The sequence below is a fragment of the Nerophis ophidion genome, linkage group LG06, assembly GCF_033978795.1.
Source record: "Nerophis ophidion isolate RoL-2023_Sa linkage group LG06, RoL_Noph_v1.0, whole genome shotgun sequence".
Classification (NCBI taxonomy): domain Eukaryota; kingdom Metazoa; phylum Chordata; class Actinopteri; order Syngnathiformes; family Syngnathidae; genus Nerophis; species Nerophis ophidion.
In genome coordinates, this window is record NC_084616.1 from 40,035,647 (window position 1) to 40,048,660 (window position 13,014).

The window sequence follows — 13,014 nt, forward strand, 5'->3', positions numbered from 1 at the left end:
TCTGTGTACAAAATACACTCACAACCAACAAGGACTTGTGAAAATATTAGAAAGCACACAATTGAGGCAAATTGTAATTGCCTCCACCAAGCATGAATGCCGCATGCCGTAGACATTTCTCATATCAGAAGCTTTGGAGATAAGTGACGCATGGGCGAGAACCGATAAGAATGTTGGTGCAGGTCCAGATAAAGGTGCGAATAGAAGAGTTGACTTTCACTTTATGTCATTATACATGCCCTCAGGCAATGTGCAATTCTTGGAAATTATGCACGGTCTCTAATGCCCGCAATGTCCCACGCATGTTTTAGCTAATCAACGTCATTTTCACCAATCAAATTAGTCCCTGAGCAGCGTTTAAACTCGCACGTCAATTGTTTTATCAAAACTTACGTTTTTTTCTTGTGTAGATGAAGCAGAAACAACAAGTGCAACAATAATCTTTTTTGCTCAAACAGCAAAATTGTCACCTATGTCTGGTTCCTGTCTACAACGCTAAGTAGTTTATAAACAATTATTAAAACACTGGCATTCTGACTTCCTACTATGTACGTCAAAGGTCTCAAACTCAATTTACCTGGGGGCCACTGGATGCAGAAACTGGGTGAGGCTGGGCCACAAGAAAAGATTTGTTAAAAAAATCTAACATGCACTTTTTAATTACTTCACCTTCTTTGAATGGCTTTCCCGCCCTAGCAACATACTTGCCAACTCTCGCGGTCTTTCCGGGAAACACCCGAATATTAGTGCCCCTACTGATAATTTCCCGGGGCATTCATTCTCCCAGTTTTCACCTGGACAATAACAATTAGGGCATGCTGAGATGGCACTGCCTTTAGCGTCCTCTATAACCTGCCGTCCCGTTCGCCTCTCCAACGTGCTGGCCCGGTCACATTTTCGACATCTTCGACACTGGGGGGGGAATGTATATTGTAGCCCGGAATAGTTGGGGCTGCATAGGATTCTGGGTATTTGTTCTGTTGTGTTTATTTTGTGTTACGGCTCGGATGTTCTCTCAAAATGAGTTTGTCATTCTTGTTTGGTGTGGGTTCACAGTGTAGCGCATATTTGTAACAATGTCAAAGTTGTTTGTACAGCCACCCTCAGTGTGACCTGTGTGGCTGTTGATCAACTATGTCTTGCAGTCGCTTATTGTGTCTACTGCAGCCATTTACAACACGTGGCTGGGCTGGCACACAGTTTGTACAGGTTGTAGAGGGCTTTCTAGGCAGTGCCTCCACGGTACCACCATAATAATGTTGTATGGGTAAAATTCGGGAGAATGATTACCCCTGGAGGGGCACTGAAAATTGGGAGTCTCCTGGGAAAATCAAAGGTATACAAATATAACGTTGTAAAGCGCCATTCATATTAATAACCTCGCGGGCGGCACCAACATTAACTTTTCATATTAAGGTGCGGGCCGCAAAATAACGTCTCGCGGGTCGCAATTGGCCCGCGGGCCGCGTGTTTGAGACCCCTGATGTAAGTATTCATTAAAATGTTATACTGTATATCCAGGGTAAGACAATGAAGATCAGATTTTCATTTTCAACACTGACTGAGCAAAGAAGCAGCATTTATCTAAGATGATATGTTGAGTGTGATGATAATCTCTTATCGTCTTTCATTTTCCAACAAAACCTACAATTATAGACCACTCAACAGTTCACAGATGCTCCTAATGTTCAAGGATAAATGTGTTGAAACTAGGGCTGTCAAAGTTAACACATTAACTAGCAGTTCCTTATAACGGCACAGGTTTTTTTTAACGCGCGATTAATTTTGATTTAACTATGAGCCAAACTGATTAATTGTGATTAAATATTTTAATTGTTTGATAGCCCTAGTTGAAACATAAATGAATGGTTAAGATTAGAGATGTCCAATAATATCGGACTGCCGATATTATCGGCCAATAAATGCTTTAAAATCGGAAATGATAGGTCAAAAACTAAAATGTATGACTTTTGAAAACGCCACTGTGTACACGGACGTAGGAAGATGTACAGAGCGCCAATAAACCTTAAAGGCACTGCCTTTGCCTGCCGGTCCAATCACATAATATCTACGGCTTTTCACACATACAGGTGAATGCAAAGCATACTTGGTCAACAGCCATAAAGTTCACACTGAGGGTGACCGTATAAACAACTTTAACACTGTTACAAATATGCGCCACACTGTGAACCCACACCAAACATGAATGACAATCCTAGTTCGGGAGAATATCCGCACTGTAACACAAAATAAACACAACAGAACAAATACCCAAAACCCCTTTGCAGCACTAACTCTTCCGGGACACTACAAAATACACCCCCCGCTACACTCACCACCTCAACTCCGCCCCCCCAACCCCGCCCACCTCAACCTCCTCATGCTCTCTCAGCGAGAGCATGTCCCAAATTCCAAGCTGCTGTTTTGAGGCATGTTAAAAAAAAGAATGCACTGTGTGACTTCAATAATAAATATGGCATTTATTTCCATAACTTGAGTTGATTTATTTTGGAAAACCTTGTTACATTGTTCAATGCATCCAGCGGGGCATCACAACAAAATTAGGCATAATGATGTGTTAATTCCACGACTGTTTATATCGGTATCGGTTGATATCGGAATCGGTAATTAAGAGTTGGACAATATCAGAATATCGGATAGCAGAAAAAAAGCCATTATCGGACATCTCTAGTTAATATAGACAAATACTTTTGAAGTGTAAATAAGCACAGATAGTGTCTTATGACAGCCTTCTCCATCATCGACAGATTGCGGATATTTCTGGTGGTGTTTCTTTTTGTAATTGCGATTAATTATTAATATTAGGAGTTAAAGAACTAAAACACTACAGTAATTTGCTAATGAGCTCTGAGTGTTGGGCGATCGTTGTTTGCAACGTGACCCTAAGATGCAGGGGACAACAGAGGGCGTGCAGGTAAAAAGTATGTTTAATGACAAAGCAAAAAGCTATAGTGCAGCTGGGAAGTGCACTGGAAATATAGGAAAAGCTATGCAGGGACATAATTGAACAGACCAAAAGCACACTACACAGATTAATTACAAAGTAATGTTCCAGCCCTGTTCAACCTACTGGCATATACTGTATACAGCAGGTTGATTGGCAACCAGGCACATGTGTGTATAGAGTGCAAATCAGAGACAGGTGAGGGAGGCAGTGCTCAGGACAGAGGTGCAGTGACAGGAAATAGAAACCAAAATAAGAGCGCTGGACAGGAAGAGACACAGAACACAGGAAGTTTATAGCAAAACCAAAATAGTCATCAAGTATCATGACACTGTGCTTTTACTGCCATCCAGTGTTTACTTTTAAGACTGTGCGGTATTAAACGAGTAAAACATCATTACAGTATTTGTTTTCAAATTTTTGTTGCAACTATGCAAAGCTTAATTAGCACTCATTGGATGCTTTTCCAACTCTAATCATCCAGAAATAGCCATTATGGCGTCTTTACGCGTACATAAATGCTCCTATTCCCCTTTATGCCCCTTTACCATACTTGCCAACCATGAGACCTCCGAATTCGGGAGATTGGGGGGGGGGGTTAAGGGGGGAGGAGTATATTTACAAATATAATTCACTGAAATTCTGAAATTCAAGTATTTCTTAAATATATACAAACCCTGTTTCCACATGAGTTGGGAAATTGTGTTAGATGTAAATATAAACGGAATACAATGATTCACAAATCCTTTTCCACCCCTAATTCAATTGAATGCACTACAAAGACAAGATATTTAATGTTCAAACTTAGAATCTTTATTTATTTTTTTGCAAATAATATAACTTAGAATTTCATGGCTGCAACACATGCCAAAGTAATTGGGAAAGGGCATGTTCACCACTTTGTTACATCACCTTTTCTTTTAACAACACTCAATAAACGTTTGGGAACTGAGGAGTTCAATTGTTGAAGCTTTGAAAGTGGAATTCTTTCCCATTCTTGTTTTATGTAGAGCTTCAGACGTTCAACAGTCCGGGGTCTCCGCTGTTGTATTTTACGCTTCATAATACGCCACACATTTTCGATGGGAGACAGGTCTGGACTGCAGGTGGGCCAGGAAAGTACCCACACTCTTTTTTTACACTTGTCTTGCTGAAATAAGCAGGGGCGTCCATGAAAAAGACGCCGATTAGATGGCAGCATATGTTGTTCCAAAACCTGTATGTACCTTTCAGCATTATAGGTGCCTTCACAGATGTGTAAGTTACCCATGCCTTGGGCACTAATGCACCACCATACCATCACAGATGCTGGCTTTTGAACTTTGCGTAGATTACAGTCTGGATGGTTCGCTTCCCCTTCGGTCCGGATGACACGATGTTGAATATTTCCAAAAACAATTTGAAATGTGGACTTGTCAGACAACAGAACACATTCCACTTTGCATCAGTCCATCTTAGATAATCTTGGGCCCAGAGAAGCCAGCGGCGTTTTTGGATGTTGTTGATAAATGGCTTTCGCTTTGCATAGTAGAGCTTTAACTTAAGTGACAGTGGTTTTCTGAAGTGTTCCTGAGCCCATGTGGTGACATCCTTTAGAGATTGATGTCGGTTTTTGATACAGTGCCGTCTGAGGGCTCGAAGGTCATGGTCACTCAATGTTGGTTTCCGGCCATGCCGCTTACATGGAGTGATTTCTCCAGATCCTCTGAACCTTTTAATGATATTATGGACCGTAGATGTTGAAATCCCTACATTTCTTTCAATTGCACTTTGAGAAACGTTGTTCTTAAACTGTTTGACTATTTGCTCACGCAGTTGTGGACAAAGGGGTGTACCTCGCCCCATCCTTTCTTGTGAAAGACAGCATTTTTTGGGAAGCTGTTTTTATACCCAATCATGGCACCCACCTGTTCCCAATTAGCCTGCACACTTGTGGGTTGTTCCAAATAAGTGTTTAATGAGCATTCCTCAACTCTATCAGTGTTTATTGCCACCTTTCCCAACTTTTTTGTCACGTGTTGCTGGCATCAAATTCTAAAGTTAATGATTATTTTCAAAAAAAATAAATGTTTATCAATGTTTATGCCTTTCAAATGTCTATTCTTGGTGTTGGATTTTATCGAATAAATTTCCCCCAAAAATGCGATTTATACTCCAGTGCAATGTATATATGTTTTTTTCCTTCTTTATTGTGCATTTTCGGCCGGTGCGACGTATACTCCGGAGCGACATATAATCTGAAAAATACGGTATAAATATTTATATGTATATACGTGTATATATATATATATATATATATATATATATATATATATATACATATATATATATATATATATATATATATAAATATATATATAGTACAGTACACAGTAATGAAAACACAGTTGTTCTACTAACTGTACTGTAGTTGCTGCTTACTTAAAAAAAATAAAATAAAACTTACCTTTCACTATTTGAGCAGCCTTTGTTCTGCCATTTGAGTACTGGCGAGAGATCTCTGAATCCAGGAACATATCCTTCACGGATTTGTTGAAAACATCCGCAAATGAGAACGGGATGTTGCTTGCACCTATCAGCATAGCCAACTTTGTCTCAGCATATGTTACACCCTCAGGTCTCCATTTAGCAAGGTGGCCCATAATACTGCGTTGCCGCCGCCTTGTGCCTCTCTGACCGTTCATGAGTGACTATATCCATTCGGCCACCTTGTTATGGGTTTTAGATAAACCTATGGATAACGGAGACATATATAATAGTTTCCTTTTCAGGTGAGAGAGGACGCTAAAGGCATTGCCTTTAAGGCACGCCCCCAATATTGTTTGTCTGGCTGGAAATTTCGGACATTACTACTTGCCGTAGTTTTGAAGCAATGCATGATGGGATCCAGGTGTTGTGTGTCAGTGTATTAACGTGCCGGCTGGAATAAACACACACTGAGAAATAGCTCCGTGCCTGCATACTTTATGGGTTGTACTGTAGTTAAACCTATGTATAACGGAGACATATAGAATAGTCTCCTTTTCAGGTGAGAGAGTACGCTTTAAGGCACGCCCCCAAAATTGTCGGGGAGAAATTCGGGAGAATGGTTGTCCTGGGAGAATTTCGGGAGAGGCACTGAAATTCGGGAGTCTCCCGGAAAATTCGGGAGGGTTGACAAGTATGCCCTTTGCTAATGGCGTAACTATAATGTACTGCATTGATAACATATTCATCAAAAAAACAAGCCTCAAAGCATTGCAACTTTTGTTGCAACTTTCTAAAAAAGCTGCTGCAAATTTAGACATTTTAGGCCGCAACAATCACGGAAACTCTGTAAAATTCCGGAAGGACTGAATATAGCTTGCTCGCATTAGGGTCTAGTGAGGCAGTGACTCACCATACCCAAGCTGTGATGAAAAAGCTTGGTGTGTATGCACTATGTTTTGTTGCCACCTACAGTACCGGAGCTGTGGTGCACAATCAGGCATGTCATGATTTTTCAATTAAATGAAATGTACAGCCTTGTTGGAGGTCTGTCTACACTCTACTATAGTGCTCTTGCCCAAAATTACTCCACTTGCCACAATCTTTTTTTAATGATAATTCCTATCTTGCACGATAGAAATATAACACACTGACTTGAAACGAGCCATGCAGTAAAAAATGTTGTTGTAATGCAGTGTTGAAGCATGGATTTGAGCATGCCCTACGATACTTTAATACAAATGTGACGACCGGGTCGCATGATGATGCGGGGATCATTTTACCAAGATGCAAACAGACTCCGGACACAGCGTGCAGGTAGGAAATGATTTATTACGATAATTCATACAGGGAAAAAAATAAAGGTGTGCTCATAGCACGGGAGGGAAAGACAGGGAGGCCAGCATACACAAACAGGAATCAAAAATCGTCAACTGTTGCCGTTAGCAAATTAGGAAGCCATACTGACTGACCGGAAAAAGCTGGAATAAACAGTGCTCTGATTAGTGCTCCGGAAACAGGTGAGCACCCTGAACACCAATCGGAGACAGATGGAAACAATAAGCACCCATGGAAACAGAAAACAAACCCAGGGGTGCAAAAAAACAGGAACTGAGGAAGTCCAAAAACCAACAGAACTGATCCGGGCAGCTGATCATAACAACAAAATAGAAAAGATTTGCAACTATACAGTTACTTTAAGACTTATTGATTGTAGTTATGTTCCGACATTCAAACGTTTAAAGTCTCTCCCCATAGTTGCTTTAATACTTACTCCAGGTGCTGAAAGATGCTGCCGACAACTGTGACTAATGACTGTTTTTGGCAGCAGTAACTCAGTTTGGCAGGGCTTGGCTTTGGACTCCTGAGCTGTGGATTTAAGACCAGCTGCTAACGGGTTATTGCTGGATTGATGGATTGGCTTTCAGCTCAGAAATCAATAAAGTATAGAAATAATATAACATTTGGACAAATATATAGCACCCGGCGACAGCATGACACTCAGGGTGTATTTTATGATGATGAGCTCACTTTTATACGCCGATAATGGCAGAGGCGGCCGCCTTGCCCAGTCTAAAACCATCTCTCCTATAAGTTTCTAATGTCATGTAAATTAATGTAATTTCAGAAATATCAGTTAAGTACTGTATTAAAAGGGTCCTATAAATCCACAGCTTAAGAAAAAATAATATTGAATAAATTGATTTGAAGATATTATGTTTAATTTGATGCATTCCTGCTGATTTACCATCGGTTTCATATTTTCCAGCATCAATATGTTGTCTGCAGTATTTGTCTGACATCTATGTCAGTGAATTGATTAACGTGGACCCCGATTTGAACAAGTTGAAAAACTTATTCGGGTGTTACCATTTAGTGGTCAATTGTACGGAATATGTACTGTACTGTGCAATCTACTAATAAAAGATTTAATCAATCTCTTACAAATAAAGCTACACAGTAGCGAGCATTGTCTCATTTTAACTTTCAAGGCAGGAGCAGACTGAACCCGCAGCCCTTTTAGTTACGTGGATGTCCCTCGGGTGCTAGATGAAGCCCAAAAACCCACAGAAAAGAAGGGAATTGAGATGAATCTCAAAGGAGGTTGAAGAGAGAAAGCTGAATGAATGGAATTAATTTTAAAAAACTACATGAACAATAGTAATAGAACACCTGGTCAATACTGTACATCTATAAAGGAATTTAAAACGTTTAACTGAATTTGTGCTATTTGAGCCCCCAGGAGATAATCAAACAAAATAAATATCTGTTTACCTCCCTGCTTGGCACTCAGCATCAAGGGTTGGAATTGGAGGTTAAATCACCAAAAATGCTCCCCATGAATTGATTAACGTGGACCCTGACTTAAACAGATTGAAAAACTGAGTCTTGTGTTACCATTTAGTGGTCAATTGTACGGAATATGTACTGAACTGTGCAATCTACTAATAGAAGTAAAATCAATCAATCAATCAGTCCCTCACCTCCCAGGGGGGGTTCAAGGGTGATGGGTCAAATGCAGAGAGTAATTTCGCTACACCGAGTGTGTGTGTGACAATCATGGGTACTTTAACTTTAACTTTAAAATGTTTTTTTTTTTATATCAAAGTGTTTTGCACATTTATCCGATTGCATAGTTGATGAGTACAATTTAAAAGATATATTTTCACTTCCTTGAACACTGTAAACCGTACGTTGTTTTACCTAAAATTACACTAACATGAAATATTGTGTAAATTCTTCAGAATTTTTTTTATTTTCTTACATATTTCTGTTACTCTTTATACCAACTATACTTTTAGAATAGGAAAGGGAGTTTGGAGTCACACTGTCACAAATGGCCCACAGCTCATTTTCAATGGCCTGCAGTACATTTTAATAATACTTTTACAAAAAAAACCAAAGTGGAATAGAGGAGCAAGTAGGTGAAATGTAACAAGGACAAGTGGCAGTGTTGAGTGTAATATCACAAAGCTGCCATGTGGGATGTTGTTTTTAAAACGGTTTTTGCTAAAAAAATAATGACTCAAAATCAATGTTATGAATTATTGATCTATTTTAAGCTTCTATTACCTCACATCAAGTATTCCACTTTGAAATATTTTGTGTGAAAAACATCGCATATTTTGTGTTTGCTATATAAAAAAATATGTTTACAATCCAATAAGTGCATTAAACAAACGTGAAAAATAAAAATAAAATAAAAATCGACAAATGGATTTTAAGTTGGTCTGGAGATTTAAGTGTGGAAAGTAAAAAAATAAAAACAAAAATGTATGACTTATTTTTTCAACACTTTTATGAGTGGGACCTCTTTGTATTCCCAAGAATTGTAATGAAATTGTTCAAAGAATACAATTGAATCAAAATCAATATTGTTATGAATATTTCAACTATTTAAGGCTTCAATTACTTCACATCAATAATCCACATTTTTTGGGAGGAAAATATCTTTCGTTTTTGCCATAAAAAACTGGGTTTTCTCTGACAAAAAGAGCATAAACCTTGTTTCTTTTTTACTTTATATCATTATATAGACCTGAAGCTTTTATGGAGAGAGATGTAAGCGTTGAATAATAAAATAAAGTATATGACATATTTTTATATTTCTACTATTTAGTTTTTTTATGACTGAGACCCAACTAAGTCCCCGGGGCTAAACTTAAGGGGAGCCGTGAAGATTATAAAATCTATATACAGTACAGGCCAAAAGTTTGAACACGCTGTCTCATTCGATGGGTTTTCTTAATTTTTATGACTATTTACATTATAGATTGTCACTGAAGGCATCAAAACTATGAATGAACACATGTAGAGTTATGTACTTAACAAATAAGGTGAAATAACTGAAAACAGGTTTTATATTCTCGTTTCTTCAAAATAGCCACCCTTTGCTCTGAATAATGCTTTGCACACTCTTGGCATTCTCTCGATGAGCTTCAAGAGGTAGTCACCTGAAATGGTTTTCATTTCACAGGTGTGCTTGAAGCACACGTAGCTTGCATGACCGACGCCGGCTGGCCCCTCCCCCTCCAATGCATACGACTGACCTTTAAGTGCACCAGGAAGGGCTGTTGAACAAGTATGCCCTGCAATCGCGTGTGTGTGTGTGTATGTGTGGAAAGCCGTAGATATTATCTCGCTGGGCCGGGACGCAAAGGCAGTGCCTTTAATGTTTATTGGCGCTATGCACTTCTCCCTACGTCCTACTTTTACTTTTTGAAACCGATACTGATAATTTTGAAACCGATACCGATAATTTCCGATAGTACATTTTAAAGCATTTATCGGCCGATAATAACGGCAGGCCGATATTATTGGACATTCCTATTTATTACAGTTTTAAGCAACATTTTTTGGTACATGATTATGGGTGTACATCAATTTAGGTGACTGTGGTATGCATTTAAATAGATAACCATTTGTTAAAATGTGTGGATTTGCTCCTGGGATAGATGTAAAAAAGGCCAGAACAGGAAGGAAAGGAAAAGAAAGGAAGGGGAAAGAGCGAGCAAAGGCAGCACAGATAAATGTTGCACATGTCACGCTTGGCTTTTTAATTTGAAGAACTTGTTCAGACATCTGTCCAATTAAGAATGAAATGTGGAACAAGCATGCAGGTCATTTATAATACACACACACACGCACGCACGCACGCACGCACACACACACACACACACACACACACACAATACATGCTATTGCTCATTAGGAAACATTCTCCATTACTCGTTCTAGCCTTATTTTGTTTACATAAGCAGGATTCCCGTCCTTCTTCCTCCTCTTTCGTCTTGACTTGCTTGAGAGAATTGACTTCTACTTGACAATACAAACTAATCATTTTCCATATATGTTTCCCCTCCGCGCTGTATAAATGTGACCTACTTAGCTGCAGCCTAAGGAGACGCAGAGCACATGCACAAACACAGGAACCACATGTGAACAGCCTGGTAGCAAACACATTCTCTCTAAAGTTCATATGACAGCATCCATTCAAATAGTGACGTTCGACTTCTGATTGTAAGGCCTTTGCGTTTTCTTCTTTTTGTAATGATTTCAACTGTGTGAGGTATAATAATGATATTGCTGGGTTGCAATCACATTACCTTGAGGCACTTCCTGGCTTCACATATTGGTCAGCGTCCAAGTGCAACCCAGCAATTACCCCCGATGGTGCACATAATAATTAGAAATGTCCGCTAATGGCTTTTTTGCCGATATTCCGATATTGTCCAACTCTTAATTACCGATTCCGATATCAACCAATACCGATATGTACAGTTGTGGAATTAACACATTATTATGCCAAATTTTGTTGTGATGCATTAAACAAGGTTTTCCAAAATAAATCAACTCAATTTATGGAAAAATTTCAACACGGCACTGCCGTATTTATTATTGAAGTCACAAAGTGCATTTTTTTTTAACCATCCCTCAAAACAGCAGGTTGGAATTTAGGACGTGCTCTCCCTGAGAGAGCATGAGGAGGTTGAGGTGGGCGGGGTTTGGGGTGGCGGGTAGTGTGAGGGTGTATATTGTAGCGTCCTGGAAGAGTTAGTGCTGCAAGGGGTTCTGGTTATTTGTTCTGTTGTGTTTATTTTGTGTTAAAGTGCGGATATTCTCCGAAATGTGTTTGTCATTCTTGTTTGGTGTGGGTTCACAGTGTGGCGCCTATTTGTAACAGTGTTAAAGTTGTTTATACGGCCACCCTTAATGTGACTTGTATGGCTGTTGATCAAGTATGGATTGCATTCACTTCTGCCTGTGAAAAGCTGTAGATACTGTACTTTGTGACTGGTCCGGCACGCAAAGGCCTTGTAAGGTTTATTGGCGCTCTTTTCTTCTCCCTATGTCCGTAAACACAGCAGCGTTTCAGAAAGTCATAAATTTTACTTTAAAAAAAAAAAAAACGATACGGATAATTTATGATATTATATTTTAAAGCATTTATCGGCCGATATAATCGGCAGGCCGATATTATCGAACATCTCTAATAATAATGTAAGATATGCCATACCCTGGTATATGAATGTGAATGAATGTTTGGTGGTGGTCTTCAGTCAGTCTACCCCAGGGCAGCAGTGGCTACAACTGTGGCTTACCACCAACCTAGTGTGAATGTGGAATGAACAGGATAGGATCAGGAACTTTTGTTTTTTTCAATCCTACGTTGAGGAAAATATGCATAAGTCCACAAAAATAAGATAAAAACACATGAAAACAAGAGGGAAATGATACAGAACACAAATACAATGATGAGTTATCTGTGAAGCGCTTTGAGTGTCTAAAAAAGCACTATATTAATCTAATCCATTATTATTTTTTACAAACATATGCCAACGTGTTTAGCACTGAAGAGTTATTGTATAATAATATAGTGAAAAATATGCAAATATCGGCAGCGAATGTCAGTTATTGTAAAACCCATATCAGGGAATATGTTTTATGTTTGTTTTTTTTAAGTACATTTATTGGTTAGGATACATTCACCGAGCTCTGGTCATTTAATTATGCATACTTGAACAGCACAATTATAATGACCTATTCCGGTCGGCACAATGGAAAATGGTCATGTTCGGATTACATTTAATTTGAGCATGAAACTAAATCATACTCTATATAAGGGATGTCAAACATGTTCAATCCTACCCGTGAAATGAGTTTGCTAAGTGTAAAATTGATCTTTCTTTTTTAAATGAAAGAAACTGCTGTTTGTAGAATGTCTCTATTTCGGGTTCTTGTTGTGACCACAGGGAAAGCACCAGACCCTTGCGCAGCTGTTTACAATATGTTTAATGATGACAACAATAGTGCAAAGTCTCTTTGGTTTTTCAGCTCTTTCCGGCGGACTCGCTTCTCGTTCTCTAGCCAGCCCCCTCTCATGGTCTCCGACGCTGCTGATAAAGGGAACAGGGAATTAGATAACTCGTTCGAGCTGAGATATCTACTCACCTGGCTGCTGCTTCATGGCCGGCCCCTGCACACACCCCACCCGCAGGGAACGCGCGGACCACGCCCCTCTCCACGCTGTTCTAAAAGTGTCAATTGGATGTCACAATAACATTTCTGTTAGGCAAGCAAAT

At 39.3% G+C, this 13,014-nt stretch overlaps 1 protein-coding gene across 2 annotated transcripts in view; it reads left to right on the plus strand.

Annotated features, from left to right (window-relative positions):
* The window catches only part of acot7 (acyl-CoA thioesterase 7), a 153,306-nt gene that overhangs the window by 67,089 nt on the left and 73,203 nt on the right, over positions 1-13,014 (plus strand). The window lies entirely within an intron of this gene.